We start from the raw sequence: 14,703 nt of genomic DNA on the forward strand, positions 1-14,703 counted from the left end.
ACTCAGCTTTTTCACAGATGCATATTTGAAAATCTGGTCATGTGGTTGGCATCACACGAGTGTCTCCTCGATCCTCGTCAAAACTAGCTCTGGGCCACCGACGTAGACAAACAGAATGCATCCCCACTGCTTCAGAATACCTCCATCCTGTCTATTTGGTCTTGTGCTCCACTTTCCTGCCGTTTCTGTGAGGAATGTTTCAAGTTTTGCCTTTTTTGATCCAGTCGGTCACTTGCTCTCTTTTGTCTTCTCTCCCCATCTGTCCTATACAGATCCAACTGCATAATAGGCCTTGGACTGCTGTGTCATCTCACTGAGTCCCCATTAGGGGCTCTTATATCTGACTGGCACGTTGTTATTACTCTCCCAGACCACAGCTAAAACTGACAAATGGGTCTGCCAAGCAGGCCCTTTAAAGTCCACTGCACTGATAGCTCTGGCACTGAGGAGCAGTGGGGTTGTGGTGGGGATGGTACAGCGACAGCACATAAAGATGGGAAGAGTAGGAGGTGAGGCTATATGATGCAACACCTCTAGGGCAACATGACAAGAATGTCAGATGCAAATGGTCACATGCTGGTTTACTAAGGGGCTTTGCCATAGGTGAATGCCAGTGCTGCCACTCTCACAAACACAGAGGAGAACTCAGTGGCATCAACGATCTTGCAGAGACAGCAAGATACAAAATTTAAAAGAAAAGTGCTGATGTGGGAAAGCAAAGGTGGCCTATGAACCTGACTCAGAGCTAAAGCACAGGTGCTGGATCTGGAGAATAGGTCCCGCAGGATTCACAGTCTTTCCCGGGTAAACAAACAGAGCAAGATGTTACAGCTGCAGTGTTTTTTTGTTGGGAGTTTTTTCTTTCTTTCTTTCTTTTTTTGAGAAATAACATCCTCCTCTCCAACAAGAACTAAAAAAATAAATAAATCAGAAATTAAAGCAAGTAGGAACCAAAGCTGGGACAAAGATACATGATGAGAGAGAAAATGAAAATGTTTGCTTTGTTCCTCTTTTCTTTCCGGCTATCAGAAATAAAATGAGCTTCCAACACACTTCTCCACATCAAAACCTTTAGTCTCAGGCTGGTTTCTTCCTCCAAGCAAACTGCTAATATATAGAAGTCTGGTTGATGTTACAGAAACACCAGAGAACACTTAACCTTGCACTGTAGCAGCCACTAGTTCAAGTTGTACCCGAGTAACAGAAAAGAAAGTGCGCTCTGCTGCAGCAGACTTCTACACTACGCTCAACAACAAATAACACAGGAAGATGTTTGTTCCTGAAACATTATTTTGTGAAGCAACTGTGAAGGCGTAACCTTACAGGAAAGATGTCAGTACATGCAAAAAAAAGACGCATGTAAACCCCTCAGACACTGCTTTGTACCAAAAGTACAGCTTGATTCATTTGTACAGTTGCGGTTACCGTTTGCAAAAGAACATCTTTTTCACTTCTCCAATTATATATTTTAAGAGTGATGTGGAACTGAGAAAAAGAAAAAAAATCAATTTGCTCCTATTTGATGGATGGACAACTTGATGTAAATGATGTCTTGGGAATAAACACACACACTCATTTTTTGTACTGCAACCCACAAACAACTGGCATCTGCACTATACTTGGACTGGAAATTCATCCTGACACTGCTCTAATGCAAAGCCTGCAACATGAGCATTACAAATTAATTTTATAACTCAATCAATAAATGAAAGATTGGAAGTGAGACTTCTCTGGCACACAGTACTCCTTAATACCCAGAAATACCATTAACCAGCATGAGACTGGACATCAAGGAGGTCCCATGAGACACATTTCAACTATATACCAAAAGCAAAAGCTCCTGGAAATGTTTCAAGTTACATCTATTAAGCTAACTAATAAAACCTTGAATCCATTCTGCAAATGCATCGCAACTGCAGTATGCGTCAAACGCGCTGTTGTCCCCATTTTGCAGTGTTGCTCTCTTTTGTCTTTGGGCGAGCACGCTGCACAGGTATAATCATCGTGAGGAACACGCTGTAATCTCTTCTGAGAGACCCCAGTTTGCGGAATGAGCAAACATTTCTCTTTATCTGGAAAATTAACCCAAAAAAAACTTCTGTCCACCACAATCAATACTGAGTTACTGTCTTTGAGGAACACCAGGACTGCAGTGCTTTAGGATAATTTGCTGACATCTTGCAGTCCTTCCAAAGATCAGATTTATGAGAGTAGCAGACAGACAAAATTAAAGAGAAAAAAAACGGACAGCACACCGATCTGGGCTGTGTTTGTTGATGTGATGTTATCTACCAGATACATAGTTGTGGAGGATGAGCAGACAGTGTTTGAATTCCAACAAATTCAATCTAGCTGTGCTTAAAATTTTAATAAAATTTGCACTTTGTACAAGTTTAAATCCAAGGAAACAACAATGCCGCTCGTTTGAACGTAAAAGCAGAAAGACGCTTCCAAGTAGGGCTGGGCGATATGACCCAAAATTCATATCTCGATATTTTTTAGCTGGATGGCGATATAAGATATATATCTCGATTTTTTTTTTAAGCCATAAAGTAAGAACAAAAAGAGAGTTCTTAGTCAAAGCTGTGTCCCAGATGTCACACAGGCACTTTTATTAACATACAGCACAGATGTACATGAAAAATTACTCAAAATTAAATTATGAGCATTCATTAAATAATAATGCTCCATAAATAAAAGAAAACAAGGTTGTTTTTGTGCTAAACAAAGAGCTCACAATTGTGCAGTCAAAATGTAAACTAAAAGACGCTGAGCGTAATAACAAAGACAGACAGATTTCACAGCTGCTCTGTTCCCAAGTTTTACTGTGTGACTGATAGCCTGGAGTTTGAAATCCGCTTCATAACCACGTCTCTTACAGGTGCCATTTATGGTCCTTATCCACACACAATACGGTAATATTACGTTGATGCACAGTACGTATCACTCCGCGAAGCTCCTCGGTAGCCGTAATGCGCCGACAATCTATCAAGCGGTGCAGCTCCGTAGCTTACCAAAGTCGTACTCAAACATTTTTGACAGATTGCTGAGCGCTGTGTACCACATAAAATCAGTTCGCGGCCATCAAGCACAACCAGAATTCATACATAAGGCGCGCTATCAACTTTTGAGAGAATGAAAGGATTTTAGGGTTAGCGCTGTTAGCTCGTTAGCATGTTTAGCTCGTTAGCACGTTGACGCCGTCCAGCCCCACGCATGGGGCGATGCGCAGTAACTCGTTAACGGAGATTTGCCGTGTCCGTCTTGTCGCTGCCTGCATGTGAAGCGATGGGGGAGGAAGGGGAGTTGTCTTCAGTGAAGGCGAGGCGGAGTAACGTTGCGTAGAGACAAAAGTGGACGAAAGAGAGGCAAACTTGCGGCTCCACAACTATAATTATAACGTAACATAGACTATATCGATATAAAGGATATTGTCACATCTTATATCTCGTATAAAAATATATCGATATGTTTTAAAAACTCGATATATCGCCCAGCTCTACTTCCAAGATGGGCTTTATACATAGAAACTGAACTAGGAGACGGCTGCTTATATCCACTTCAATTTGAATCTGTTAGACAGACCTTAATATGTTAGGTTTAAGGACTTAATTGGTTAAAGTATGTTAATGATTACAGATGAACGCACCTTTTGCTGTTCTCTAGTTAAGATTCAAGTCCTTCTTTGTTTAAAAAAAGAAAAATGCCATCTGACTTTTGGCTGGTGTCTTCAATTAAATCCACTAAAGGAAAGCACTAAAAGAGAGCTTTGAGAAAACAACAAAAAAATATATTTTATAAGATGCTCTCACAGCACTGAAAACCATCAATATGTGATGAACAATGCATTCCAGGAGTTATTCTGTGATTTTTATAATTACTATTTTGTTGTGCCCACTTTCCTTCAGCTTTCCACATCTAATTCTACTTCAGTTAGCGATTTCCTATATTTCCCAGAGTGCTTTTCAACAACCCCCAGTAAAAAGGCTCGACAAGCTCAATGGAGCAAGCTGTTTTATTCAGCTTAGGGAAACAGACAGTTCATATTTAGGAGGGAAACAGAGTGGGCATATCTGAGCTTTTAGGATCTTTTTTGGTGTATCGGTTCGTCAGTATGGGATGACTATATCATCACTAGTTTGAAAAATACAGACTAACGATCGTAATATAGAAATGCCCCATCGTTTTAGCCTTTTCAATTTAACTTTAACATACCGAGTGCATACTTGGTGTACTGAATACTACCTAAAAATTACAATCAGCTCTAAACTAACCAATATTACTCAGAAAACACCAAATATCTTTTAACTGCATTGTATGCAGGTCTCTTGAAGCTGGTTAAAATAAATAAATAAATAAATAAATCTGTGAGTCATCATTTACGGTACAGAGAAAGTGCAATCTAATATTTTCTTTTTTACGGTGAATGCTTGGGTCCGCAATGCCTGAATGCAAATTTTGCTGTATATTCACAGTGTGACTGCTGTCTGATTGCTACCCTGCTGTCTTCCAGAGCGCCATGCTGTGCCAGGTGACAAGCCTCCTACAACGGAAATCCAATCAGGCCAATCCTCTACGATCCCACTCAATCCTCTCAGCCGCCGCCCTACACCGACAACCATCAGTAACACACGCAGCAAATGTCACACACACTCATAGTGAACTCTGTGACAAATATAGAGATGGACAGATTCACATTAACCACCTCTTGTGAACTTGGCACACACATTGGGGGGCTCGGTGCTAAACACGGCATCTCTTCAAGCTACAATGGCCACACAGTGTGGCTGACCCTGCATTCTGACCTCTCAATGGAGGTTACAGAGATGAATTTCTCCCTTAAGGATCAATAGTGCGACTGCAAAAATCCCCAAACACTCTCCCCATCAAGGCAAATAAACCCTTCAGGAAGCAGACCTGGCAACAGTGACACAAATAGGCCCCCTGCCTGGGAGAACGATAATGCACGCCTTTCATCACAGTCCAGGTCCCACTTTCACAGGAGCCTGGGGTTGAACCCTCTCCGGACCTGCATAGAGGTCACATGCAGGCCATCCAATACTGGCTAGTACCATTGGATACCACTGGCTAAATGGAGGACATTCAGCAGTCCTTGTGTGCTGCTGGGAATTTTCGTTTGATGCTGAAAACAGAATAATATCCACAACCCCCGTGCACGCCTGTCACACAACCTTTTTACCCAAGTGTGGGAAATGCACCCATTCTGTCAGATGAGCTCATAGTCGTGTTCTTTTCTACCCTGTGTGTGTGTGTGTGTGTGTGTGTGTGTGTGTGTGTGTGTGTGTGTGTGTGTGTGTGTGTGTGTGTGTGTGTGTGTGTTGTGGAGGGCCTGTGCATTCTGTGTTCGAATGAATGCGAATTATTGTCACTGTGATCCTAATGTCCAGCATCTGGCTCTCTGACTCTGTTTGTTTTTTTAAAGCAGGGGTGAGGTGGGCAATCTGAGCATTTGTGCTTCAAGCTACACAGCTGCCCCAGTTACTGAGACTCTCTTCCCTCCTAATTTTCCATCCATACCCATCTGCCTCTTCTTTACTCCAAAATATCTGTCCCGTTCAGCCTTGGATGACACTAGTGACGACTTGTACTTTCTGGAATCTCCTGTGCTCAAAACATTCCTTAGAGTCTGTTAATTTTAGATCTTGTTTTAACTTAGACAGTGTAGGGTCCATAAAAACAACACAGCACAGTAAACTTGTCAGATGGCAAAGAATTTTTAGCATCTCTGAATCCCTCCAGCCCTCCATGCCTGTGCTGATCCTGGCCTGAGCTGTGGACTCAGAGGGGTTAACAAGGCTGTTTGATGGGCCATGGGCACTGAGCATCAGGGGTTTTGTGGGTAGATGGGTGGTTTCAGCTGTCTGTGTCCCACAGTGAATCCCTGAGCAACTTGTGATGAGCTAAAAATTCCCACTGTGTCTCATACCCATATGAATTCAGTTCCACAAGCAGAAAAGGCACCGCTTGCATTCTACTTGTCTTCGTGTGATGCTTACACAAAGATACAAAACTAGAATACATACATATATTACATAGAAAGACATAAATTAATGCAAAGGCACGTGGGAGAGTGTGCAGCAAGGGGGACTTAAGTGCCTCCTACTGAAAAGCAGAAGAAACAGGGGAAGGAGGAAATTTAAAAGCTGCAAGTGGATGGGTACATGCCTATTTATGGATGGCTCCAATGAGCCGAGAAGAAATGTCGTAAGACCCACTTCCCACCTCAGACTGCTGCAGCAATAACTCCCCAAGAAAAAGCAAAAGCAAGCCTACACAAGGGAGTGTGCACGCACAAGTACACATTCTCAGTGATGCGGGTGAACTGCAGGCTGGGCAGCCTCCCTGCAGGGCCAAACAGAGAGGGGGCAGCATACTCTTCTAGGGGGAGCCCTGGTCCGAATGTCTGACTGGTCACAACAAAAGTAACAGGAACAGGGTACACTCAGAGCTATCCCTCAACCCCAGTGCATGTTCTAACATCCTCCAACCCCACCCGAGATAGATGTAGCAAAGACATGTGATCCATCTCCACTCCCTACACAAATCAAATCTGATGGCACATGGCTATCGGCTCAAGCTCCTATTGCGCCTGTCTGACTGAATTCCTATTCCAAACTTCTTCTTCTATCCTGTCCTTAGATATTCAAGCGAGTAAAGATGGGAAGACAAACAACAAGACATTTAGACAGGCAGACAGCAGGGCAGGCCTTCCAGGGCCCTTTTTCTTCTTCTGCTGGCGGAGAATGCTATCAGCCTGGATCAGGCTAGCCTACTCAAGCTGAGCTTCAGCAACCTCACGGGCCAGCCCGCTTTTCACCATGGAAACCTGCCCTATACTCGCCTTGTGATTGGCTCATGCAATCACTAGACAGTCACTCTGTCTTACAATACGGATAATAATGGCCCTCCAGCAGGATGACAGCAGGAGAAGAGTGATGCAGAAAGGTCTTTTTCCTACCGATTTTGCCCTTTAGAAATGCTGCATTCTGCAGGTGCACAAAAAGTACAATACCTGAATGCTGCTCAGCTCGTTTCTTCTACAGATCCTAGCCAAACCCACAAAACACAGTCCCAACAAACTCATTAACATCTTAATATGTTAGTGATTATTTTCTCATCTCCATAAGGACGTTTTCAAATCCTAGAGGGCAAAAGAGAGATAAAACAAACCCCAAACAACCCCTCTAATATGAAAAATGCCAGCCAAATGCCAGCACTAGTCATACAGCAATTGCTCACTGAACCGCATTCATGAACCAGCTATTCTTTATCTCTTCTATCTTTACAGACCGAGCTCCTGATAATACGGCTCAAAAATGGGTATGTGTCCATGTTTCCATACATAATCATTTCCGCCTTTTTCTCCCCAAAAGCAGGGACAACAAAAGCAAAAGCGTCTTTTCAATGGCCTCTGCTCTATTTACAGTACATTGTCTGGAATTCGAATACCCAGCACAGAGATTAACAATACCAACAAATCAATGCTTGCGGATGAGCCTCTTTTGGTAACATTGTTACTGCATCTCCCTACAAGCACTGCCATGTCTTGCATAGCCTCTTCACTTCAGTTGTTCTTTGTGTTTATAGCATGAAGCCCCAAAACTGGGAGCATGTCTTCAAAATGTGCTGTTTGTTTCCTCCACAGCACAATTCAGCCTTCTCATCCGTCTGACATTTTTAGAGAGGGGAAAAAGAAAAAAAAAGGATATATCTGGGACAACAGGGGGAGAAAGGGGATGTATACACAGCACCCCGAAGCCAACATCAAGCATTATACACACAAAAACTGTACACTAAGCCAAAACACTGTGATGCTTGAAATTAGAATGGCTTTTCATGCAAACAGAGGCGCTTGCTGTGCAGGTGACAGGCTGGTGCTGCAGAAAGAATTGAAATGAAAAACAAATCCTATTTTAAATAAAAACACCACTTGGCAGGTAGAGCTGGGCGATATATCGAGTTTTTAAAACATATCGATATATTTTTATACGAGATATAAGATGTGACAATATCCTTTATATCGATATAGTCTATGTTACGTTATAATTATAGTTGTGGAGCCGCAAGTTTGCCTCTCTTTCGTCCACTTTTGTCTCTACGCAACGTTACTCCGCCTCGCCTTCACTGAAGACAACTCCCCCTCCTCCCCCATCGCTTCACGTGCAGGCAGCGACAAGACGGACACGGCAAATCTCCGTTAACGAGTTACTGCGCATCGCCCCATGCGTGGGGCTGGACGGCGTCAACGTGCTAACGAGCTAAACATGCTAACGAGCTAACAGCGCTAACCCTAAAATCCTTTCATTCTCTCAAAAGTTGATAGCGCGCCTTATGTATGAATTCTGGTTGTGCTTGATGGCCGCGAACCGATTTTATGTGGTACACAGCGCTCAGCAATCTGTCAAAAATGTTTGAGTACGACTTTGGTAAGCTACGGAGCTGCACCGCTTGATAGATTGTCGGCGCATTACGGCTACCGAGGAGCTTCGCGGAGTGATACGTACTGTGCTTCAACGTAATATTACCGTATTGTGTGTGTATAAGGACCATAAATGGCACCTGTAAGAGAGGTGGTTATGAAGCGGATTTCAAACTCCAGGCTGTCAGTCACACAGTAAAACTTGGGAACAGAGCAGCTGTGAAATCTGTCTTTGTTATTACGCTCAGCGTCTTTTAGTTTACATTTTGACTGCACAATTGTGAGCTCTTTGTTTAGCACAAAAACAACCTTGTTTTCTTTTATTTATGGAGCATTATTATTTAATGAATGCTCATAATTTAATTTTGAGTAATTTTTCATGTACATCTGTGCTGTATGTTAATAAAAGTGCCTGTGTGACATCTGGGACACAGCTTTGACTAAGAACTCTCTTTTTGTTCTTACTTTATGGCTTAAAAAAAAAAAATCGAGATATATATCTTATATCGCCATCCAGCTAAAAAATATCGAGATATGAATTTTGGGTCATATCGCCCAGCCCTATTGGCAGGGACTCGCTGCGCTAAGCCAAACAGAGGAACGGTGCTCGCCACGTGACAAACGTGCACACGTTAAATACACCTATTAAATGAGTCGCCGCCCATTTTTGCTCATCGCCCCGCATCCAACCTCTTTGCCAGAGCAACAGTAATATGTTTAATGAAGTCATTAGTCAAAAAAAATGAAGACAGACAGCGGCATGAGGCACTGAAGGTGGAAGCGCAAAGGGCAGAGACAGAGGCAGGGAAACAAAAGGGGAATGGGGGGGGGAATGGATCAGCTGAAGTGTACTTCTCTGGAAAGCACATTCTCCTGCATTATAGATGCAGTATCATGCGTGCCAGCAGCTACATAGCTGCAAATGTAATATGTGTCTATTCTAATAAACCCAACAAACAGAAGGAACACAATCAGGGGTGGCATTTTACAAAAAAAAAGTTCAAACATGCCAAGTAAATTTTCAGGGTAACTGCATGTGAGCGTTATCACTACTGCTTGATCTAAGCGCTTCACCCAAATAAGACACCCGCGAATGAACTACTCTAATGAAATTATTAATACTTGGCTGGTATAAATGGGTCCACCCATGGCTATGCCCATTCATTCCTCAAATGGCAAAGCCCAGATCAAAGCAAATTGTTGCCAAAGCGTGAGTCACAGTTGCTTTTATGTAAAATAATTGCCCCCTGACAGTTTAAAGCAACTCAAATATAACCACGCGTCTATCTGAAGCAGCACAGTGGCTGCCACTGGAATCCAAGACCGAGCTCCCCTGCCGTGGCATAGACTGCTGTCCCAGCAATATATACAGCTGTTTACTTATTCATGAATGGATTAGGGCTACTAACTCAATCAATCTGCTTCCAGTTACCAAGGCTGACTTTATTAGATAACATTAATGATGAATTAGTTGTCCATAGGTGTTGTATTTCTCCCTTGTCAGCAAATATAATTCAAATGGGAGCACAAGGGATATGGGCAGCAAATGGATCAACACTCTGGGGATGATTGTGGCACTATACAACATTACAGACTAATAAATTATAGTCGGGCCATATGCCATTGAAGAAAGAAAAATCACTTGTGTGCTTCATGGAGATGAGATATATCTTGTAATATCTGCTCCAGACATTAAGTGATATGAAATAATAAAGTCAAGCAAAAAGAAAGAAAAAAAGAAAGAGAGCCATCCTTTACAAATCGATTTTTATGAAAAAGAAATAAGATACCGCACTTATAATCTGTCTTATGGAACACAATTAAACAAGAGCCTTTCACTATGCTTCTTTCTGACATGCTTTGATTTTAGCTAGAGCTCTGACATCATCGCAGTATTACAGCCATTCATATACCAAGAGCTTTTGCTGCCTAAGTTGTACATTTATCACGAGCTATTTGGTGGTCCTCACATCACTATGAAGGAATACATCTTCTAATGGGTGCTCCTGCTGGGAGCTGAACCTCAGGCCTTACCAGCCCTGACGGTCCAGATTCTTATCAGTGGAACTACACCACACACAAAACACATACTTCCTCCGTGCGTGTGGGCGATGTCGTGCACAGCATCGCCAGCTTTATCGGAACGTGCACGATGGGGAGCAGAGCTCACCCCCTCTGACCTACCTGACGCGATGCAGCATGAACTTAACTGAGCAGTTTTTATTTCTCAAAAACCCCATATCAGAGGCCTCAGCAAACACTACCCATACCTCCAGATATCGAAAACAAACGCACGCCTGGCTCTGGTGATACAAAGCGATTCCAGATACTAGCAGTTGTGCACTGAGGCTTACACACAGGCAGTTGCTTTGTCTGGCCGCCACGCATAAATACAACACAGCAAAGGAAGGGAGGCAGACACTTGTCAAACACACACGCCGGTGTCATGTGTCTTTATTAACACGTTGTGTGCGCGAGACTGGAGGTCAAAAGCATTGCATCCTTATTTAACGACACATAGAAAAGCGGCTAGCATATAGGCTACACATTTCTAGCACTGTTGATGTCAAAAATTAACCCGCTGCACGTTCATTCAGGTGATTATTGGGTCTTAAAAGGCGCTTTCACACTAACTACCCGGGTCCTGACGCGGTCACACTGTAAACCAATTTGTTCCGAGCACTTGCTCTTCTCAACGCGAACGAGCGGTAAAAAAAAAAACAAAACAAAAAAATAAACCGGGGGGGGGGTCGCAAGGCAGTTTGTGGGTATGTAAAGCAGCCAGGTGTCAACAAGAGAGACCCCCTGATGGAGAGTAAAAAGCGCGGATGTAACGGGACCTGAAATCGCTTCCTACCGTGACCGCTGTTTGATCTAACCAGCGACGCAGTCAACAGGCCGGGATGTAACGGGCTGAGCACTGCCTCTGCTGCTTCAACATTTCCGCCATGCGAGCAGCGTGATCCGCTACCTACCTTGACTTGATACGCCGGCTTCCAGAGGCACCCGACCCGAGCTGCGGAGGCTGGGTCCTGAAGCAGCAGACAGCCGAGACGTGTTGCTCCACAAAACTGAGTAGGACGGCTGCGGCGGAAACAGGAACTGAGGGGAGCTGGGGTCTGTGAATCCGGCAGTCGAGGCTGCTCTGTGGGGATCTGCTGAATGGCCGGTGTCAACAGAGATCGGAGAATGGGGAGGGGGATGAGACTCCACATCCGGTGAGATAATTTCAAAGTAAAGAATGCGCGCGCTTCAGGTGCAGTAGCTTAAAGTGGAGCTGGAGTTATATATACTTTAGGGTTGGAACTAAATATATTATTTATTCTTATTATGTATTTTTACTTAAAAATACAACAAATACATCATAAAACAAACATGTAAACAGATGCAAATTCATTGCACATTTCCAAACACCACAGTGTGTTCAACTGTGTTGTTTTAACCTGTGTTCAGTGTATTGTCTGGCCTGGCAAATAAAACAAAAGAAAAGTTATTTATTATTTCTGTTTTGGAAAGGACTAAGACATCTCAAATACCCCTACGGTTGCTGATTTTCTCAGGTTAGTTAATCCGAGTTATTTCGTTTTATTGTGAAACAGAAGAACCTTGTCTTGATGTCTTGACGCATGCTCAACCATCCAGGTAAGTAAATGATCTAAGACAGAAGAAGTCACCTGGATGAGTGACGAAACGTTTCTCCCATTGAAAACGCTACGTCCAGATGAACAGAATCAACCTGCTGGGTACAGAAGAACCTCATTTTGTCTTGTTTCTTCCTTATTTTGAATTGTGTTTCCTCTTTTTATAGTATATCCGGCGGTGATACAGAAGCACTTTACTGCTCTGTGCCAGTGCGAAGTTCATTTGCAAACCATATTGTTTCATTTATTTTGAAGGCGCGTAGGTCTAATTTCCTGATTGCGCGTCGTTCTCAGTGATGCAGACTCTGATGGGAATCGTTGACTTGAAAGCGGCAGTGCGCACACCCGCGTTGGATTGGTGAATTGCATGGGAGCTCACAGACTGACAGACCCGGTGTCACCGGCCAATGGAGGGCACGACTCCCCCGTAAGCGTGGTACTCGACCTTGTGACTGGTACAGTGCAGAATAAAGACACTGTGCACAGTATTAGGTCATCAGCTCTCACTCGCCATCACTTATCTGTTACAGCCTCTTGCATTACTCTTGGCATATTCTCTGCCCTCATAATAACCGTATGTCTAAACTGAGCGATAAGACAAATAGCTTTAATATCCAACATTTCTGTCTTGCTTTACACAGTAAATGCAGTTGGGAGTATGTGTAGACAGAAGAAGGAAACTACCCCACATTTTTCCACCAGGTAAAGGGATGACAGGAATTCACATTAGAGTGAGTCATGTTTTTACGGTAGTTCGCTGACGCAGATTTTCCAAATTGTGTTATTAATATTTTACATCCATCTACCAAAATGAAAACTCGAAGAACTGCACAATACACAGGCAAGGACTTGCCTCTAAAGTATTTTACAGTCTGGGTAATGCTTTAAAAAAACATTTACGAAGTTTTAGCCACAACGTGTGTGTGTGTGTGTGTGTGTGTGTGTTGACCTTAAATACAAAAGATTGTGAGATATTAATAAACCCAAAGACGTTTTTATAAAGTGATTAGGACTGTCACCTCACAGCAAAAGAGACCTGAGTTTGAAACCACTGACCTGTGCCCAGATGTGCTCTCTCTGGGTACCTGAGCTTCCTCCCACAGTCCAGAGATAAGACTGTTAGGATAATAGTTGATTCTAAATTGGTTATTTCTCTGTGTTAGAGCCCCGTGATGGAGTGGTGACTTGTATAGGTTGTACCCTGTCTCTTATTCCGCAACAGCTAAAATATTCCCACCTTGACTCTGGTTAGGAAACTGGATGTATGTAATTTGCTACGTGGCTATGACCTAAATTTCATAAATAAAACGCTTCTTAAGGTTAGATGGCCACTGAGCAGTCAGAACATCTGTTGTTTTTGGGGGCCTACAACAGTACAACATAAAGGTGTAGCAAAGTGTCATGCACAGGATTTTTATGTAATGCAGCTCTGTGATGTTGTTGCAAAGCTCATTCATTTTACATTCGGTAACAGCATTCTTGAGTGGACTCTGCTTCTGCACAAGTCATCAGTCACCCGGCTGTAAACCACTCCTGCGAAGGTTGTGCATGATCACCCTCAGCTGTCCGTGCCAAGACCTATTTATTTATTAATTCACAGTCATGGTCACAGTATATTCATTTTTAATTGCAGCTTGCTAACGTTATGCACAGAGGATCATCAACTTGGAGCTGATGCAACAAAAAACATACTGTCTGTCATAAATGTAAGTACGCCTTTGCTGTATCTCTCTAAATTAACCTCGCTTGGCTTGAAATAGTGCCAAGCAATAGCTGAAAAAAAAGAAAAAGGAAGTGTATGGATGCCCCTTAAAGACGTATTCCATCTGTACTATTCTCTATGAACTACTACACAGATGTTTTTCTACCCACTGGTTTCAGTTTCACTTGAGAAATAAGCCAGGAAATCAAATTCTTAATGCCCAGAGGCTTTTTATTTTGTTGCTGCTTTTCCATCCATCTTTGAAAAATATCTGTTGTGCCTCTGAGAGGTCTCTCTCCTCCAGGAGCAAGCCCAGTCTTGCCCGTAAACCGTCACGTAGTGGCAGTCGAACGGGTTAAAGCACAAATACAACCCCCACCTACAAATTTGCTTGAGTGGTCTGAGTCATAAAGCTGATGCCACAGCGCCATCATGTGGTGCAAAGGCAACTTTTTAGTATTGTAGAGAAATGAGCAGATAAAGCAGGCATTTTCTTGCTACTGTAGGCAGTATTTTAATTAGAAAGGCTCAAAACTGGCACACAAACACACACACACACATGCACACTATATTTTTATGACTTCATAGGCTTCGGAATGACGACCAACCTAACCATAACTACATGACTAATCCTAATCATTATCCACCCCAACTGAAGTTTACTATCACCCTTAACAAAATCTTCATACCTATACTGATGGATTCATTTCAATGAAGGCTTTTATTTATATATTTATTTGTTGTTATTGAAAAAGAGGAGAATGGTCACCACAATGATAACATTTGAATGCCCCATAACATACTATGAGTATATCAAAAACACGCACACACTCACCCTACCTCCAGGTAAAACCTGAGTTTGAAGGCAGCAGTGGGAAATAAAGCACAAGTGCTGCCTTATGTTTACAACACATGAAATT

At 42.8% G+C, this 14,703-nt stretch overlaps 1 protein-coding gene across 1 annotated transcript in view; it reads right to left on the reverse strand.

The window, feature by feature from the left end:
- The window catches only part of fut8b (fucosyltransferase 8b (alpha (1,6) fucosyltransferase)), a 95,164-nt gene extending 83,589 nt beyond the window's left edge, over window positions 1–11,575 (reverse strand). Inside the window, exon 1 of the mRNA XM_085372494.1 lies at window positions 11,416–11,575. The gene's annotated coding sequence lies outside the window, so the exon portion shown is untranslated. The remainder of the gene's footprint in view (window positions 1–11,415) is intronic.
- Window positions 11,576–14,703: the final 3,128 nt, after the last annotated feature.

Source organism: Diplotaxodon limnothrissa, linkage group LG15 (genome assembly GCF_057381915.1).
Source record: "Diplotaxodon limnothrissa isolate DT_005_m linkage group LG15, D_limnothrissa_male_GT1.1, whole genome shotgun sequence".
Classification (NCBI taxonomy): Eukaryota; Metazoa; Chordata; class Actinopteri; order Cichliformes; family Cichlidae; genus Diplotaxodon; species Diplotaxodon limnothrissa.